The 19,591-nt window shown below is 34.6% G+C and overlaps 1 protein-coding gene across 2 annotated transcripts in view; it reads left to right on the top strand.

Annotated features, from left to right (window-relative positions):
- CYTH1 (cytohesin 1) overlaps nt 1-19,591 on the top strand; it is a 183,990-nt gene that overhangs the window by 78,299 nt on the left and 86,100 nt on the right. Inside the window, exon 1 of one of the 2 annotated variants that reach the window (XM_074260279.1) lies at nt 4,990-5,009. The exons of the other annotated variant lie outside the window; for it this stretch is intronic. The gene's annotated coding sequence lies outside the window, so the exon portion shown is untranslated. Of the gene's footprint in view, nt 1-4,989; nt 5,010-19,591 lie in introns of those variants that run through there. 2 annotated transcript variants of the gene reach the window in all.

Raw genomic sequence — 19,591 nt, 5'->3', positions numbered from 1 at the left:
CCATCCCCTCCAACATTCATCATTATTTTTTTCCTGTCATCTTAGCCAATCTGACAGATATGTATCTCAGAGTTGTCTTAATTTGTATTTCTCTGATCAATAGTGATTTGGGACACTTTCATATGAGTGGAAATAGTTTCAATTTCATCATCTGAAAATTTTCTGTTCATATTCTTTGACTATTTATCAATTGGAGAATGGCTTGATTTCTTATAAATTAGAGTCAGTTCTCTATATATTTTGGAAATGAGGCCTTTATCAGAACCTTTAAGTTGTAAAAACGTTTTTCCAGTTTGTGGCTTCCCTTCTTTTTTTTTTTTTTTTTTTCCCCCCTGAAGCTGGGGTTTAGTGACTTGCCCAGGGTCACACAGCTAGGAAGTGTTAAGTGTCCTAGACCAGATTTGAACTCTGATCCTCCTGAATTCAAGGCTGGTGCTCTGTCCACTGCACCACCTAGCTGCCCCCGTGGCTTCCCTTCTAATCTTGTTTGCATTAGTTTTGTTTGGACAAAGGCTTTAACTTAATATAATGAAAATTATCTATTTTGTGATCAATAATGATCTCTAGTTCTTCTTTGGTCACAAATTCCTTCCTACTCCAAAGTCTGAGAGGAAATTATCCTGTGCTCTTCCAAATTTGTTTATAATATGATTCTTTATTTCCAGATCATGAACCCATTTTGACCATAGCTTGGTATATGGTGTTAAGTGTATGGATCAATGCCTAGTTTCTGCCATCCTAGTTTCCAATTATCCCAGCAATTTTTGTCAAACAATGAATTCTTATCCCAATAGTTGGGATCTTTGGGTTTGTCAAGCACTAGATTGCTATAGTTATAGTTTGTCCTGTGAACCTAATCTATTCCACTGATCAACTAATCTATTTCTTAGTCAATACCAAATAGTTTTGGTGGCTGTTGCTTTATAATATAGTTTTAGATCAGGTACAGCTAGGCCAGAATGGTTCTGTTCTTAAATAATTTTAGATATGTGGGTATAAAAGTGCGAAAAGTACAAAAGGATGTTTTAGGCAAAATGATATCTAAATTTTGGAATCAGAGTTAAGGATGTCTTAATCTAGGAGAAAACACATGAGTTGTAGTTGGAAGGGAAGTATGAACTTCAACATATGGAGATGGGGTGATAGTGGGATGGTGGTGAAAATGGTGAAGGAGTAGATTGGTAGAAGTCCATTCTGGCCACAGGAGATGGTATGAACAAAATCACAAAGATAAACTAATCAAGAATTTATTAATCAATTGCTGTGTGCCAATCACTGTCTAGACACTAGAGGTATAAAGACATAAATGAAACACTCCCTGACTATAAAGAATTTACATTTGATTGTCGAATTTGAGACAATTATAGGGCATATAGAATGGAAAACACGATGAACTAGGCCTAGGAGAAAGTAAGGGACTTTAACAGATAGGAGGCACTAGAGTTAACTTATACTTGCTCTCTCATAAGAGTGTTATGAAGAAAGTATTCTGTAAAATATCACTCTCAATAAATATATGTTGTTGTTTGTTTTGGAGTGTTAAACCCTTCTCTCTCCTTCAAGGAGAGAATATTTTTGTTGCATTTTTGGAGAAAGAGAAAAGAGAAGCCATGAACATATAATTGGATTTTCTTTTCTTTCTTGCTTTGATTTTATAGCACATTAGATGTATTTTTATTATTTTTTTAGTTAAAGCTTTTTATTTTTCAAAACATATGCATGGACAATTCTTCAACATTTGACCTTGCAAAACCCTATGTTCTAATTCCCTCTTCTTCCATGCCCTCCTCTAGATGACAAGTAGTCCAATATGTGTTAAACACGGTAGAAATATATGTTAAATCCAATATATGCATACATATTTATACAATTATTGTAGCACATTAGATTTAGAGTGACTTGTCTAAGATTGCAGAATTACTAAATGTCAGAACCAAGATCAGAACTCAAGGGTTTTTTTTTTTTTTGTTTGTTTGTTTGTTTGTTTTTTGTTTTTTTCTCTAATCCAATGGTTTTCCATTATATCATGGTTTAGGGTCCAAATTTCTTGGATTAGGGTCCAACTCTTCTTCAAATTAGAAATCATTTATTTTTAATTATCCTTAGAAGTATAAAGTGTGGTAGCCTGCTACTTTTTTCTCTAGGTGCAAAACTATCTCAGTTTAAGTGTATATATATATATATATATATATATATATATATATATATATATATATATATATATATATATATATATATATATATATATATATATATATAGTTTAAGTGCATATCTTAAACTATCTCAGTTTAAGTGCATATAGTTTAGGCAAACTAGGACATTGTGATTGAATTTTGGCAAAATTGCTTTCCTCAAACTAAATCTAAAAAACAAGGGAAAATGTTATGAGATAATTTCCAAGATTATCTTCTCATTTCTGATACTGCCACCATCCTGGGTCTCCTCTTGCTAGGATTATTGCAGAAACTTGCTGGGGATCTTACATATCTCAAGTCTCTCTCTTTCCCCACTCCAGTCCTCTTCACTTAGCTATCAAAGTGTTTTCTGTTTTTTATAGTTTTTTTTTTTTCCCCCTTAAAGGACACATCTAATCCTATCACTTTCCTTGCTCCTTCTTGAATAAAGTCCAGTGATTCCCCTGTCATTTTGGGGATTAGCTATAAAATGTTCTGGCATTCAAAACCCCTCATAACTTGCCTCTCCCTCTTTTTAGTCTTTTTATACCTTACTCTTCCTCTTCTTTCCATCACCCCCATATTTCTTAGTCTAGTGATATTAGCCTCCTTGCCATTTTTCAAAAAAGATTCTTTATTTCCCTATTTCCTGCATTTTCACTGGTTTGGTCTTCTTCCTCATTTTCACCGCCTGGCTTCCCTGATTTCCCTCAAGTTTCAGCTAAAATCTCCCTTTTTGCCAGGAAACCTTTCCCATTTCCTGTTAATTTTAGTGCCTTTTCTACATTCATTACTCCCTATTTATTCTATATATAGCTTATTTTTACATAGTTATTTGCATGCAGGCTCCCTCTTACATTTAAGTTCTTCTGAGGCAGACATCATCATCATCATCATCATCATCATCATAATCATCATCATCATTATTATTATTATTATTATTATTATTATTTGCCTTTCTTTGTATCCCCAAGGCTTAGTACTGTGCCTGCTTAATAATTGTTTATTGACTGACCTCTTGAGACCTAATTTAAAAAAAGAAAGGTAGAGATAACTAACTGTGGGAGACATCAACTGCTTTTATAACTGTGGACATTTGACTTACTGAGTAAATGGGCTTATTGGCCTACTTAGAAATGACAGACACCAGGATTAAAAACTGGATATTTAATTTAGTGTAGGGAAAAGAAAAGTCCATCCACGGTGAGAGGTCTGTCTTTGTGTGGCTAAGAGAGGCAGAATAGACTTCTCTTTACTCCCTCCTGCCCTCATCCCCAAGGAGACTTCATGCCTGGCAAGACGGGAAGCAAAAAATTGGGATCAGAAGTCACTACTCTGCTCTCCTTAGAAAGAGAAGATGGAAGAAGCCAACCCACTTCAAGTTGCTGAAGCAAAAAATTTTGAGAAGACATGGGAGGAGCTAGCAATCTCCATCATATCCTTTGTTCTAAACTTGCTACTCAAGACTTCAGGGAATATTCATTTTAGGTGAGCTTACTCCCAATGAAAGCTAGAGGGTGCTGGCCCAGAAATATATCTTTATGCTCCCTTAAATAATGTTTGTCTAGGAGATATGGTTAGATTTCATTTAACTTTCTATCACTTTATCATTTAGGGATGGAGGAAGGATCCCAAGCTTTTTGTCTAAGAAAACCTTTTCCATCTAATACCAGTTTTCTAAGTGAGCACATATTGCCTATTTATCCAATTGTGGCAAAAAGAAATTAAAGAAGATTTTATATATATATGTATATATATATATACATACCAGATTATAGAAAATTAAAGAACTCTCCTATTGGAATCTCACCCAAGAGGAATATGCCTCCAAATCTACTCTAGAGTAGCAGATTTGAAATAGGAACATGATGGAGACTATCAGCTCCTTTCATGTCTTTCCAGGCTTTTCCTTCAACAACATGAAGTGGGGTTGGACTCTTCCATCTTCTTTCTTGAAGCTGGAAGCTAGGAGCACTCAAAGGATAAACTCCTGAAGGTGGGACTGGTAAAGGTTGATGTCCTGTGAACACTATCCTTCCCCTAATAATAGGCTAGGTCTTCATCTCCATCAATGAGAGTACCCCTGGGTTACAGGGATTACACAAGGGGGAAAAAAACCCTTTTTTGGGAAGGTATCTTAGAAAACTGTCTTGATGATCTGAAGGGAAGAACTCATCATGTTGGACATTTTTATTTAGATTGGTCTTTTGCTTGCTTTGGTCATTCCATCTGTTTATTGAGCACTTATTGTATGCAAGCTCTTGAACTTTTATGGACTCATAAAATCTTGTCTCTTTAGCCTGTGATGACACGCTCTGACTAGTCACTTCTTTTGAAATAAACTATGATCTCATTATTAGAAGACAGAACTTTTTCCTGTTATATTTAAGTTTTGAGGCTATAGGATAGGAGAGCAGGTAGTTCTAATGGTTAAATCTAATTTGCTTTTATTTCGGAAGATAATTGAATTGCTGTAACAATTTGTTTCCCCATTAGATCAACTGTAGGTACTAAAGGAGTTAACTTTCTTTATAGGAAAGTACTTGACAGGAACTAGGTGGTGGTGATTCAGCAGGTAGTGACACTCCTTTTCTGGCTGTTTACTGATTGGCCTGTGTTATTCGTAGTTTTTAGTTCAGGAAGCAGCTGTGAGCTGTTCTACTGGCTAGACAGATTTACAGGTATTTCTGGACCCAAGAAATCTTAAGTTTGGAAAACTTTCTCTTTGGTCACATTTTTTACCAGAAGAAACCAATTGAGAGGAATAAATTTGGCTGAAACTTTATATTTCATCCAGTTGGACAAAATGGTACTTAAAACAGAGGAAGAAGATGGTGAGTTCAAGATAATAATCAAAACTTATTTCTCTTATAGAATGGGGAATTTCTGCATGTATGTGACTAATACTGTGAAGCTTGAAGACAGAATTACTAGGCTTTTTACCTGCTTTCTGGGGTGGGGTTGAGAAAAACTCAGGTTGGTTTCTTTTTACAGCAAAGTTTCCATTTAAAGGGAATATGATATAATATATAATAATATAATATGGAAATTGTTTCATTTATCTTCAGCTCCTCTTTTTAGAAAATGAGTAAACTAGCTGTCCCTGTCAGTTGTTCCCTTTTCACAAATGTATTATTATCAAATTCTTTTCTTTGAAATTAAACTCTCAATGTTTATACTGCTTCATTAAGAGATTAACTTTGTCTCAAAAACCTCAACTCCTCGTTTGTCTAAACTGGCAGTTGATCAGAAGTTAAAGGGGTTATGAGGTTGGATTAATTTTTTTTTTTTTTTTACTAAGATCAACAAAGTTTTTATCAATCTATAATGTTTTTGACATTAACAAATTGGAATCAGGGATATTTTCCATTAGGACTAAAAATTACTTATATTTTATTCAGCAACATGATGGAAAAATACCTAATATTTGGGGCTTCTTTATTCTTTTTATAAAATTACTTTCAGATTATTTTGAAGCTTAATAGGTATATTAACTGCCTACTCCATCCTTATAATTCGTAGTAAAAATATATGTAATATGAAGATACTCCCTTAGTTTTGGGATTCCAATAGATTTTCTATGAAAAGTGTGTCTGAGAGTGTTTTTAACGTCATGTGTTGTTTGGTTTTTTTTTTGTTTGTTTGTTTTGTTTTGTTTTGTTTTGTTTGTTTTTTAAGATACTGTTCATAAGGGGCAGCTAGGTGGCACAGTGGATAGAGCACCAGCCTTGAAGTTAGGAGGACCTGAGTTCAAATATGGTCTCAGACACTTAACACTTCCTAGCTGTGTGACCCTGGGCAAGTCACTTAACCCCAGCCTCAGGGAAAAAAAAAAAAAAAAAAAGAAGATACTGTTCATAGAACTTTGAATGAGTAGTAGAGTTTTAATATTACAATTTGCCTTTAAAATATAATCAGAATTAATTTATATTGGCATGTATGAAACAATGTTTTATTTGGGAGGAAGATTATATAGACTACATCCAACCTTATGGTCAAATAGTGGGCTTTTGAAGTTAGAGATGGATGTTGTAACAAAAATGCTTTTCCTTTTTATGTTACTACATAACCAGGATATATTAAAACTCACTGTCTCTGTCTCTGTCTCTGTCTCTGTCTCTGTCTCTGTCTCTGTCTCTGTCTCTCTCTCTCTCTCTCAACCTGTGAATGGCAAATGCATACCATTTGTTTTCTAACTCATTCATTTAAAAACATTTATCAAGAAAACACTTATGTTAAAAACTAGGGAGGTATGAAAATTTTTATGCACATGATTAAGAGTTTATATTCTAGTAGAGGAATAAGACAAATTCCAATAACTAATATATTATGACATATGGATACATTAAATAGTTGCTGAATAAAATTTTCTATGATGGGGAAGGTTGTTACTGACAGGAGATCAAGGAAGGCTTCTTGGACAAGTGACATTTGAGTTAGGGGTTAATGAATGTATAGGAATTAGATTAGTAGAGGGGAACAGGAAGACATTTCAAGCAAAAGAAACAATGTGATCAAAGATACAGGGGCATGCGTGAAGGACAGTTAGTCTGTTCTGACTGGGCTGTCAAAGTACATGGAAGAGAATAACCCAAGTCTAGAAAAGTAAGGTGTTAATCAGACTTTTGAGGGACTTGAATGGTAGACAGTGAAATTTTAATTTAACTTCATAGGCAGTTGGGAATTTAGATTTGTTTTTTAAAAAAAGATTTATGAACCAGGGTATGACATGGCCAGATCTAAGCACTGGATAAATAATTCTGTTTGCAGGATGAAAAGGGATGCAGTGGGAAAGAAGAAAGACCTGTTGGGCTGTTGTTAACGGTCCGAGCATATGGGTATAATGACTGCTTCTGCTGTGGTTGCTGTTACTGCTATTGTTACTAATATTACTATCACCACTTCAACCAACTTTTCTTAATTTAATAAACTCATTATTTTTCTTTTTTCTTTATTTTTTACAAGGCAACTGAATCTGCGAATGGTATTAATATAAAGTTAGTCCTTACATCTGTGACTTCATTAATGTAGAGATATAAATTCTTCCTTTTCAAACCAATCCTTCTTCTATAACTTATAGACAGTGTTAAAAGGTTGCCTAAAGCACTGAAAGATTAAGTGAATCACATAGTAGAGGCAGAACTAGAATCCAGGTCTTCATGGGTTAAAGAATAGTGCTATATTCCCCAAAGCCCCTCAATCCATATTCCATGTTTACAATAGAATTAATTTCAACAAAAAGTTGTTTCACAATATCCTTTTAGATAAGATAGAGAGAGTTGAGGGCTAAATTATTAGATAAGTGGACTTAGAACCACTGGAAAGATGAGACATTATATTAATTAACAGTTCAGTGTCAAAGTGAAAAGTCTGAATCCTTAAGGAAGGAGAATGAGGGAAGAATAGTGTTATGAAAATCTATAGAGCAGAGTTTCTTAAACCTTTTCAACTTGCTCACAGTGTTTTTACTCAGATTTTTATGTGATCTTGGGAATAAAGGTATATGAAATAGGTATACACATCAAACATTTACTGATAATAACTATAGTTTTGTGACTCGTACATTCGGTTATGAGATCCCATATTGGATCCTGACCTACAGTTTAAGAAGCTGGGTTATGGAGAAGAGAATATCCAAGACAAAGTGACTTAAAGTGTCAGAAACTACAAATTGAATGAGACAGACCCTTAAATTTCATAATCAAAACTTTTGGTAACATTGAAAAAACAAACAAACCACTTTTCCTTGAGAAAGCTGGGTGGTAGGTCGATAAAGTACTGGCCCTTCTTTCCTTTGACACTGCCACCATCCTGCTGCTAGCCTTTGTGAATTATTGGAGGAGCTTCCATCTGATCTTCCTTGCCTCATCTAGTCCATCTTTCATTTCCCTACTTACTGCATTTTCACTGGTTTACTCCTTCATGCCTAGAATTCTCTCTCCATCTATCTCTTGACTTCCCTAGCTTCCATCAAATCCCAAGTAAAGTTTCATCTTCTGTAGGATGTCTTTCTTGATTACTTTTTGTAATTTGTTCTACCTTGTACGTACATAGTGGTTAACATTTGTGTTCCCCCATTATTAGATTGTAATTTCCTTGAGATTAAATGTTTGAGATACCAGATGTTTTAAAATAAAATTTGTCTTAAATTCTTAAAATAATTTATCAATTTAACAGCTGAAACGTGTTTCGAATTTATGTAACATCAAAAAGAAGTCATGCAAAAGGTAAACATTCTGTAAATACTTCAGGCAATTTGCCCTATCAAGACTGGCTTTTGTGAATGGTGAGCCTTCCTATTGTTTGTGAGCTTCTGGATGATTTTTTTGTGCAGTTCTGGGTAGAAGAAATACTAAGTTTCTTAGTGAATTACTTGATAATTTTTCAGGCTACAGCAAACTTAATGTCTGCCTCCAATTTAAGTAGCTATCTTGATTGAAAGTCCCCCTTTCCCATCTTTTTAAACGCTTTACAATCTTCATTTAAATATTATTAAACTGATGCTGCTCTTTCCAGAGATTTTATATGCCAAATCAATTGCTTCTTTCCAGTCTTTATTCTTGTTCTCTCTGTACAGTAGACATTATGGACCACCTTCTTTTTCTGACTGCTTTCTCTTTTCTGGGTTTTCTTGAAACTTCTCTTTTTAAAGTTCTCTTCTTATTTACATAACCCTTCTTTTACTGTATTCTTTGTTGCATTATTATCCAAATGTAGTTCCTAGATAAACTCTAAGGTCCTCTTCAACTATTATTATTCTTAAGGTGTACGTGCTCTTCCTAAAGTCAGAGAATGTAAGGACCCGGAAAGTTAAATGACTTGCCTGTGACTGCATAGCTTCTAAGTGAATATGAGGTGGGATTTTGATACTGGTTGCTACTCTCTTTAAATACATTGGTTTTTTTTTTCATTGTAATCTGAGGTGCTGCCTTTCGTTATTCTTAATTAGTTTGATGGGAAGGGAGTGGAGGAGTTAGAGGTGAGAGAACTGATAAGTGATGAGAGTCAAAGATAATCCACATTTATGAATATAATAGAAAACTCAAGAAAGATGGTATTTTAGGAGATAGTTAAGGTAGAAGGAAAATCAGGTTTAGAAGGAAGAGAGTGATCTCAGTTTTAGACTTTCTGAAATGCTTGTGGGATCTCCAGGTAGATATATCCTATGGGCAATTAGAGATGGTAGTCTTTAGCTTGAGAAGTCAGTTTTAGAGAATTGTATTTGACATTCATTTACATAGAGGTCATGGCTGAAGGTGTAAGTGTGGGTATAAAGAGAACTGGGACAGAGCCCACATCAAGCAGTCAAGTAGCCAGCAAAATTCACTTAGAGTTAGAGTCAGTGCTTAGAGAAGGAAAGTATTAGGGTGTCAGTATAATATTGACATGTGTGTTAAACACTGAAGAAAAATTAAGAAGAATGAAGGCTGTAAAGAAGCCAATAGAATTGGTCATTAGGAAATTATTGGTGGTTTTTGAAAACACAATTTCCGCAGTAGAGTGATGGGTGGAGAAAAAGAGAGGCAAAATCACAATTACAAAGTTTTGAGGAGAGAATGAGAATCAACTCAAATATTTATTAAGCACCTACTAAATTTCAAGCATGGCAGTAGGTGATGAGTAAGAAAATAAGAACATTGTTTCTTTTAAATTTAACATTCCATGTAAGTTCAAGATTGAAGAGTCGGAGAGAAATGGAGAAGTAACTGGAATGGGGTATGAGTCAAGGGAAAGCTTTTTTAAAGGTTAGGGTAGATCTGAATATATTCTGTTAGTAGAATGGAAAAATCCAGAAAAGGGAAGATTTAAAGTTCAGGGGAAGAAGTGAGGGTGGAAGCTAGGTTTTTCCTTGATTGTACTTGAGAACTGATGTTTTCAAATCACTTCTTTGGGCTTCATTTTGTCATCAGTAAAATGAAAGGATTGGACTAGATGGCTTTTAAGATCTCTTTCAACTTAAAAACACTTTAGTTTTTATAACCCAATTTCACATTCTAATTTGATTCCCACAATGATCCTGCAAGGTAGGGTAGGATATTTATTTCCACACAAAAGATGAATTAAGCTGATACAGAGAATTTAACTTGTTCAAAATCACACAATAAGTATTGAGTCCAGGTCTAAAATCTAAGTCTTCCAAATCATAGTCTCCAGCTGTCTTCTCTATGAAAATCCTTTTCATATCTCAAGATTTCCAAACTCACCAGCCCGTTCTCCTAGCTTCAGTTTACTGCCCTTTTTTTTTTTTTTTTTTTTTTTTTTTTTTAGACTGATATTTCACGAAGGTCACAATGGCATATCTGTCTGCTTTTTCTGCTTCAAGTCCTAGGGAAGTAAAAAAAATAAGAAGGGAAGTAAATCGAGGAATTCCAAAGGCCAAGATAATAAGTCTGAAGGTTCAGCTGAGTAGAAACCCTTTTGCTATTGCTAACTTAAGTATCCAATGTACTCTGATTCCTCACAACAAAAAATACTGTGCTATGAACAAAAAAAGTATGAGAATTACAATTCAATTATGATAAAATTATGATAAACTCTACTAAGTTTGGTGATAGAAAGAAAAGGAACTAGATTCAGAAATTATGTCTTTACAGAAATTTAAAATGTAAAAAATAAGTTAATTAATTTTACAAGAGCAGTGAGCTGGTACAGTGGATAGAACAATGGGCCTGGAGACAGAAAGATCTGGCCTCACACTCTTACTAACTGTGGGACCTTGGACAAGCCACTTAACCTTGTTTGCCTCAGTTTCCTCATCTATAAAATGAACTGGAGTAGGAAATAACAAACTACCCTAGCATCTTTGCCAAGAAAACTCCAAAAGGATTCATGAAGAGTTGGAAATAACTGAAATAACTGAACAATAACAAAAATTTTACAAGGAAGTTGAAAGCCCATTGCTGCTTGTGAAACTGCGAATAGAACCTTACCAAGTTTCACATCAAAGAATTCTCTACTAGGTACGTGACTTCTAGGGGAAATCCAGAAATTGGTGGATGTTTGTTTGTTTATTTTTTACTTTGAAAAATCCCCATGCAAGTTGTAATATTCTTAAAGGACTTGGGAGTGTTGGTTCAACCTAGCAAGCAGGGGGTACATTATCCCTGCTTGCTGATGCTTGTCCTTCCATTGTTAGCTTGGATTCAGAGACTGTGGGGAGAATGTTGCCTAATAGATAAAAGGATGTAAATAAACAGAATTTCTATAGGCAGTCTATTTGTATTAATCCTTCACAAATATAACAACTTACTTTTTGTAGTTCTACCAAAAGGCTTACAATTGAACACAAGAATCTGAATAAGACTTTCTGTTAACAAATGGTCTTCTCAATATTTTCTGGGCTCTGAGGATTTTTTGGACTTGAACCGCACAGGCTATAGCTGACTCTGACCTTGATTCCCATATTTACCCTTCCCTCCTTTGTGAAAAAAATTTGTGGGTGGAAAAAGAAATCAGATACTACAATTGGGCCAGGTAGGTGGAGAATGGCAAAGGTTGGAGATAAGATAATATCCCAATGCAAGTCAATATGCTGAATATTGTCAATATGCTGAATATGCCAAGCTGAAATATGCTAGACTCTTCACTCCCTCGTCTGTGAAAGGGGAGGAGTACTGGGGACCTTGAGAAAAGCCCTTGGTGTTTCTTGCTGAACCAGGGAAAGACATTCCAGCGTCACAATCATCTAAGATACAGGAATGGGATTATTGGTGTGCCTGGAGACTCCCTACTGCCTCTCCTCACCCCTTGTTTTCTAGAGACAAAGATTTACTCTTGTTACCTACTTCACACTGCTCTCCCCCTTCCCACACCCAACTTGCAGCTGCAGGCTGTGGTTGCTTTTAAAATAGGATTGTTTTAAGTGTTTTTTCAGTATGCATGTGACAACATATTAAAGGCCAGTTTGAATCTCTGCCAGTTCTGCTTACTTGAATTCTAGTGGTGAGATTGTCAATGGAGGATGTACAAACTCAAAAGGAAAGCAGATTTAAAGTATTGAGGTTTGAATTTTCCCAGTGCAAACTGGATGGAGGTTTAAACTACAAATTCAGCTGAGATTATAGTGCATTAGAAGGAATATATTTGGGGCTAGATTGCTGAAGGACCAGGCTAAAAGCAGGTAAAGTATGGGTTATCTTACTTTTGCTTGTAAATTGTTAATTCGACCCTCCCCCCCTTCTCTGCTATTTTTTAAGAGGTGTCTGTAAGGGGGAGGGATTAATAGAAAGCTCCATTTAAAATAGGAGGAATGATCTAAAAGAAAGTATACTTCCGTGAAAGGAGGAAGAAAAACATCCCCCCCCTCCCACATGAACATTCCCACCAAAAGTATATCTTAGGCTTCATTCCTTCCCAGTACCACATACTACTTGTACAGGTTGTTCTAAAAGTCTTAGTCTTTCACCTATTAAAAAATGGACCAAAATATTTGGGAATCTTGTATAAGAGCTTTAAGATTCAGTCTAAGAGAATGATTAAAGAGACATAAGGGGATTGTTCTTGTATTATAGGTCCAGGAATATTTCTTTCCCCCCCTTTTTTTTTTAAACAGATAAAGATAATTTTGTACATGAAACTGCATATCTCTTATGTACCATTTGCTTTTCTTTTAATGTGTGTAATAAATTAAATATGTAGCTTTCAAAGTTGTCTTGCTTCTTTATGATTCCTTTTGGCCTTCCTTCTGTTCTGGTCTCTACATTTTAAAAAAAATGTCTTTTCTTTAATATAATGACTTTTTTCTTGCCCTCCCCCCTTTTTTTTTCCTCAACCATATCTCTCTTCCTCATAACCCTTCTACCTTTAAAAGAAAAGAAAATCTCTGTAACTAAGATGCATAGTTAAGCAAAACAAATTTCTAGGAATAATTTTTTGAGGAAGCAGTTAGAGTTAGGTGATTTGCCCAAGATCACACAGCTAGTAAGTGTCTGAAGTTGGATTTGAACTCTTACTTTAAGGCACATGTTCTATCCAGCTATACTGGACACTGTGCTAAAGCATTAAGGGTACAAAGAAAGGCAAAATTTGTTCCTGTCCTCAAGGGATTCACATTCTAATGAGGGAGATAGCATGTATCTATCTATCTATCTATCTATCTATCTATCTATCTATCTATCTATCTATCTACATACACACACACACAAAATATGTAGATTGTAATTTTAAGGGAGACTGAGAAAAGTGCTTTCTCTCTCTCTCTCTCTCTCTCTCTCTCTCTCTCTCTCTCTCTCTCTCTCTCTCTCTCTCTGCCACTTAATAGTATTTTATTTTTCCACTTACATGTAACAATAGTTTTCAACATTTATTTTTTATGAGAGTTGAGTTCCAAAAGTTTCTCTCTCCCTAAGAAGGCAAGATTTATATGTACCATCATGCAAGGTCTTTTGTAGAAGATAGATTGTGATCTGAGACTTGAAGGAAGCTAGAAGAGTAATGATAAAGCAGGGAAAGGACAATCACTGAAAAACTATAGAGTTGAGAGATAGAGTATTTATTATGTGTGAGAAAAAGCAAGTATACTATGTCAGTAGATCACAGTGTATGTAGAGGGAAGTAAAGTATAAGAAGATTAGAAAGGTTAAGAAGGTATTGAATTATGAAGGATAAACTCTAGAGTGTAAGAGGGCCTACCAACCCCCCACCAGCCTTGGACATCGCACAGGGTAATCAGGTAATCTGAGGGTAGCCCTGTAAGGGTGAACAAGATGGTGCTGGGAGGAAGGGGTTTTCCACCCTAAGGAGCAACGTGTCAGTTCCCAGGAGAAGTGTGCTGGACCTTAAAGAGGAGTACCTTAAATATCCTAATTAGGAAAGGAATGAATACATCATATCTACAAGTAGCTTCCTGTGGAGGATCATGTATCTACTATAGGCTAGGATGTGATTATATATGAAGTAGTAACTAGAGATAAGCACCAAGATGATAAAAGGACCTGCAGTCTTTGTAATAAATGGAGCCTCATGCCCCTCTGGCTCTCGCCCCTCATTGCTCACAGTCTTCACTATTTCAGGTGGACAAGCAGTGCTGGTCATATAAGGCCTATTCCACTTGGGAGTTAGGGCCGTGACCTAACACTAGAGAATTTTATATTTTCTTATCATGGAGGTAATGGGGAGCCACTGGAATTTATTGAGTAGTATGGATCACTTGAGTACACATCTCTTTGTAGGCCTTTGGCCTACATAAACACTCATATACTATAGTAGAACAGGGTCCTCTGTCTACATTCAGGTAACTTAGCAGGGGAAAATGATCACACTTTGAGTACACACTATGATCACACTTGAGTAGTAAGATCACTTTGGTTGTTGAGTAGAAAATAGACTAGAGTGATGAGAAACTTGAGGCAGGGAAGTCAAAGAGAAGGTTATTATTACAGTAGTCTAGTCATGAGTGATGAGGGCCTGTACTAGGATGACAGCTTTATCAGAGAAGAGAAAGGGATATATTTGGAAAATGTTGACAAAGATAAAATTGAGAAGACTTGGCAAAATTGGATATGGATTGGGGGTGTGTGAAAAGTTGAGGTAAAAACCTAATTTTGTGAACCCTGATGCATTGCAGTTTAGTGATTAACCTCAACAGAAATAGGGAAGTTTAGAAAAAGGAAGATCTGAGGCAAAGGTAATTTGGGAAAAGTCCACTTTTATACATTTTGAATTTAAGATGTCTAGGGAATATCCAGTTTGAGATCTCCAGTAGATCAGAGGTACAAGACTGGAAGTTAGGAGAGAGTTGGTATTGGCTAAAGAGATTTGAGAATAATATACATAGACATAATAATTGAACCATGAGAGCTGATGAGATCACTGAACAAGATAATATAGAGAGAAAAGAAGATGCAGGACAGAACCTTGGGGAAAAGCCATAGTTAAACAATGCTGAACTAGATGAAGATCTAGCAAAGGATACAGAGAATGGTCAGACAGGTACTAATAATTCTCATTTCTCCATTGTAATATTATCACAGTAATTTGTTTGGACAAAAAGAGGAGGGAGGAATTTGGCAAAATGAACATTGAATTAAGAATGAGGAAGATTGGATTTCTTTTCATAATTCTGCCACGTTTTGTAACCTTGAATACCTTTCTGATCCTTGGTAAAACAAGGGGCTTAGATTTAAATGCTTTTTAAAGGCCTGTCAGTACCTAAAATCCTGGGAATTTTATCTTTTTCATGAAAAATCAACTATTTAACTTACCTGGATTATAGTTTTTTCTGATGTATTGTGAGGGATTTGGAGATAGTCTTTTAAGATTCCTTCCAATTTTAAAATTCTTTGAAATTGTCTTTCTTTAGAAATTGTGAGGAGATGCAAAGTAGCATTTAGATTTATGTGAAAGTGAAGGGATCAAATAGTTTCTTCTGACAGTTCCCCAAAAAAGTTTCTAGAAGTGAGAAGTTAAATGTTGACATTACATTGATAACAAAGTTGCCATTACCAGAATTTTTTAGGTTGCCTTGAAGATCTGTTCATTTAATACTTATGCGAATAGCTCAGAAAATCTCATTTTAATGAAACACTTTTTCTTCAGTATTGTTCTTAATCCCCAAACTCTTAGGAAACTACTGTTTCATCTACTTGATGGGTATCTAGAAAGCTTTTGTTATTTCAGAATAAGTGTCCACAAAAACCAGTAAGCATAACTAATTTCTACATTGTTTTTCTTAATTAAAATAAACCCTTTTGGTGGTTTGTAACCACAATGTATTTATTAAAAGTTTACTGAATGAACGTTGAAATTTGTATCTTATTTGAGGTAAAATAGGGAGCTCTCAATCTTTATTCTCAATACTATTTGTTTTGTCTTTGGCCTACACACACACTCATATACTATAGTAGAACAGGGCCCTCTGTCTACATCCAGGTAGCTTAGCAAGGGAAAAATATCTTGGGCCAGAGAAAATGGATGTAATATTGTTGTTTTTTTAAATTAGAATTTTAAGTTTTTAAGTACACTATGCTTGAAGTCAAGAAAATGTGATTGTCACTTCATGAAGCTTCAATTTCCTCTTCTATAAAATTGGGTTATAATACTACCTATGTGAGAAGTATTTTTCCCCCCTAAGGCAATTGGGGTTAAGTGATTTGCCCAAAGTCACACAACTAGGAAGTACTAAGTGTCTGAAGCTACATTTGAACTCAAGTCCTCCTGACTTCAGGGTGGTACTCTATCTACTGCACCACTTAGCTGCTTTTTGAGAAGTATTTTAAAAATCATAACTATATCTACATGTCTCTTTATGTACTCATAGATGGCACAGTGGATAGTGTTCAGGCCTGAGGCAGGATGACTTATTTTCTTGAATTCAAATCCATTCCCAGGCATTTATTAGCCGTGTGACCCTGGGTAAGTCACTTAACTCTGTTTGCCTCAGTTTTCTCATCTGTAAAATAAATAAACTGGAGAAGTAAATGACAAACCACTCCAGTCTCATTGCCAAAAATACCCCAAGTGAAGTCACAAAGAGTCAGACATGAATGAAAACAGATGAATGACAGTTGCAAATCAATGAAACAGTAAACATTTATTAAGTAAGTTGCTACCATACTAAGGACTGAGGATATAAAAAGAAGCAAAATATAATCTCTGCCCTTATGAAGTTTGCAATCTAATGTACATATTTATCTATCTGTCTTGTCTGTCTATAAGCTGTTAACAAAGTTCCAAGTGCAAGTACTGTGCCAAGGAGTACTGATACAAAGAGGTACTTCTCTCCTCCCATTCTAATGAGGGAGGACAAGTATAAAATAAGGTCTTCAGTTGAGAGAGTTGGTCTTGAGAAGGTCTTCCCATGGAGGCTTGAGGAGGAATGAAGAGATTCTGAGTAGCCACCAAGGTGAGTGCTAGAGTAAATTAATTAGGAATATGTAAAAGGATTTCTTTACTGCACCAAGGACCTAATTGAGATTATATTATATAAATTTGTAATGGAACATATTTAGCCTTGATATTGTGATTTTCTCTAGTTCTTTTCATCAGTTTAGGAATAAGAGTTTGACAAAGAATGATCAGGTTAGGAGAGAGGAGCAGAGGATTTGAATGTAGAATTTTTTCCCCTGAGGCAATTAGAGCATTTGAACTCAGATCCTTCTGACTTCAGGGCCAGTGCTCTATCCACTGTGCCACCTAGCTGCCCCTTGAATGTAGAATTGAACTGATTCATCAGCCAGGGAAGAGATTGGGACCAAATAGTTGAAAACCTTGAATACCAAACAAAGGTATTATTCAGTAGACAATGAGAACCAATTGGAAATTTTTGGTTAAGGAATCAAGGTTATCATGATTAATTTGGAGATGGGTTATATAATGTTTTCTGACTGAATCAAAAAGACAAGTTAGAGTCTATTACAGTAGTCCAAAAAAAGAGATAATAAAGGCTCAATGTGAGGGAGTAGCAATATGAATAGTGAGAATCAGTTAACAAACATTTATTAGGTGCCTATTATATATGCTAGTCTTTGTGTTAGGCCCTGGTGCAACATATATTAAAGTGAAATAATTGGGGTGTTACAGCATAAAATACATACAGATAAATAAAAGGTGATTTTCTTTTGAGAGTTGGGCCTACTGATAACTAGGAAAATCTAGAAAAAAAAGGTTAAATGAAGTGGTAAGTTGGTCAGAGCCCTAAAGAGAGCTAGGGGTTCCAATATGTAGTGGTGAAGTTTGCTTTTGTGAAGTGTAAAAGAATTTTGCAACTAATGCCTTAATGAGATTAATTAGGATGAGTTTGTTTAACAAAAAACAAAAACAAAACATTCAAGGAATTCTTTATCCTTCATAGAATCATAGGATTTTAGAGCTAGAAAGTTTGTTAGAAATTATTTGCAGTTAATGTTTGAGAGCTTCTATAATGGAGCTTGTTTTATGCAGTATCTATCCACTTGAGCTTTAGTTCCCTCTATATCTATTACTCATAAAAACCAGAAAAATATCAGTTAGGATCAAAACTATTCAGGGTCAATGTGTGGAGGGCAGTATTGTGATCACATAATTTTACCACTTCTATTTTCTTTCTCCTTGGGAATCTTCTTTCAAGATGCCTTTCAGAATAATCTAGGGTTTATGTAGCACCTTGATGTGTACAAAGTGTTTTAGATATGATATCGTTTTAATCTTCACAACAACCTCAGTAAGCAAATATTATTATTGTCATTTTATAGATGACAAAATTGAGCACAAAGAAGTTAAATGGTTTGCCTGTGGTCTGATATCTTTTACATTTCCTGATAATATCTGTGAACATTTTCTTGGATGTTTGTTAATATTAAAATATTTTTCAATTATATTATAAATGTTATATCATCAATAATATGAGTTGATTATTACATTTTAATAATGTTTGATCTTTAACCTTTGTAACACATATAATATTCTATATTTAAAATGTATCATTTTCATGTTATAATATATTAATAGTAAATTATATATATCATATATATTTATATAAGATAACATGATTATGCAATATTATCTATTCCAAAGCTTTAAAATATGATAGAATAATAATATTTTATAACATTATGTTATTATGTTAATAGAATCACACTATTAATTGTTATCTATTATGTAATGTTGGCTATTTACTTTCTAGAATAAAGTTCATCCACTAAACAAATCAAATAGAAGTCCAACTTTTCAACTGAAGAGATGTTCTGTGCATGATACTTTCCTCTCTCATATTCTTTCTTCTTAAACAGATTTTCTTTTCTATTATGAACTTAACTGATAATAAACATTTCAGTATATAAAGAATAGAATATATTTTCTAGAATACAAAAATAAATCCGTTGTAGTAATGATTGATCATTGGATTGATCAGAGTTCTTAAATTTTTCAAAGTTGTTTTCCTTTACATTATTGTAGTTGTATAAATTCTTTTTCTGGTTCTGATGACTGCACTTTGCATAAGTTCATATAAATCTTCCCAGACTTTTCAGAATCCTTTTAAAAATGAGTTTCTTGGGGCAGCTAGGTGGTGCAGTGGATAGAACACTAGCTCTGAAGTCAGGAGGACTTGAGTTGAAATCTGTGTGACCTTGGGCAAGTCACTTAACCCCAATTGTCTCAGCAAAACAAAACAAAACAAAAAACAAAGTTTCATAATTTTATGGTCCTCTATTTTTTTTTTTTCCAGAGAATGTAGAGGACTTCTTTATTTAGAGAATGATATTAACATTTACTTGTGAAGAGGATAAAAATAATTCTTGAGACAAGACTTTTCTTGGTTCCTTGAGATAACCCAATGGTGAGACTGTGTTATATACATGAGAATTGTTGCCTATTAGCAAGAATTTATTAAGTACTTATGATGTATTTGGCACTGTACTAAGTGCTAAGGATACAAAGAAAATAAACTATAATGGACTCTGTTCTCAAAAAACTTACATAATTGGAAGAGACAACATTT

This window comes from Sminthopsis crassicaudata, chromosome 4 (assembly GCF_048593235.1).
Source record: "Sminthopsis crassicaudata isolate SCR6 chromosome 4, ASM4859323v1, whole genome shotgun sequence".
Taxonomy (NCBI): domain Eukaryota; kingdom Metazoa; phylum Chordata; class Mammalia; order Dasyuromorphia; family Dasyuridae; genus Sminthopsis; species Sminthopsis crassicaudata.
Note: the sequence above shows the minus strand (reverse complement) of the source record. Positions and strands in the feature narration are given on the sequence as shown.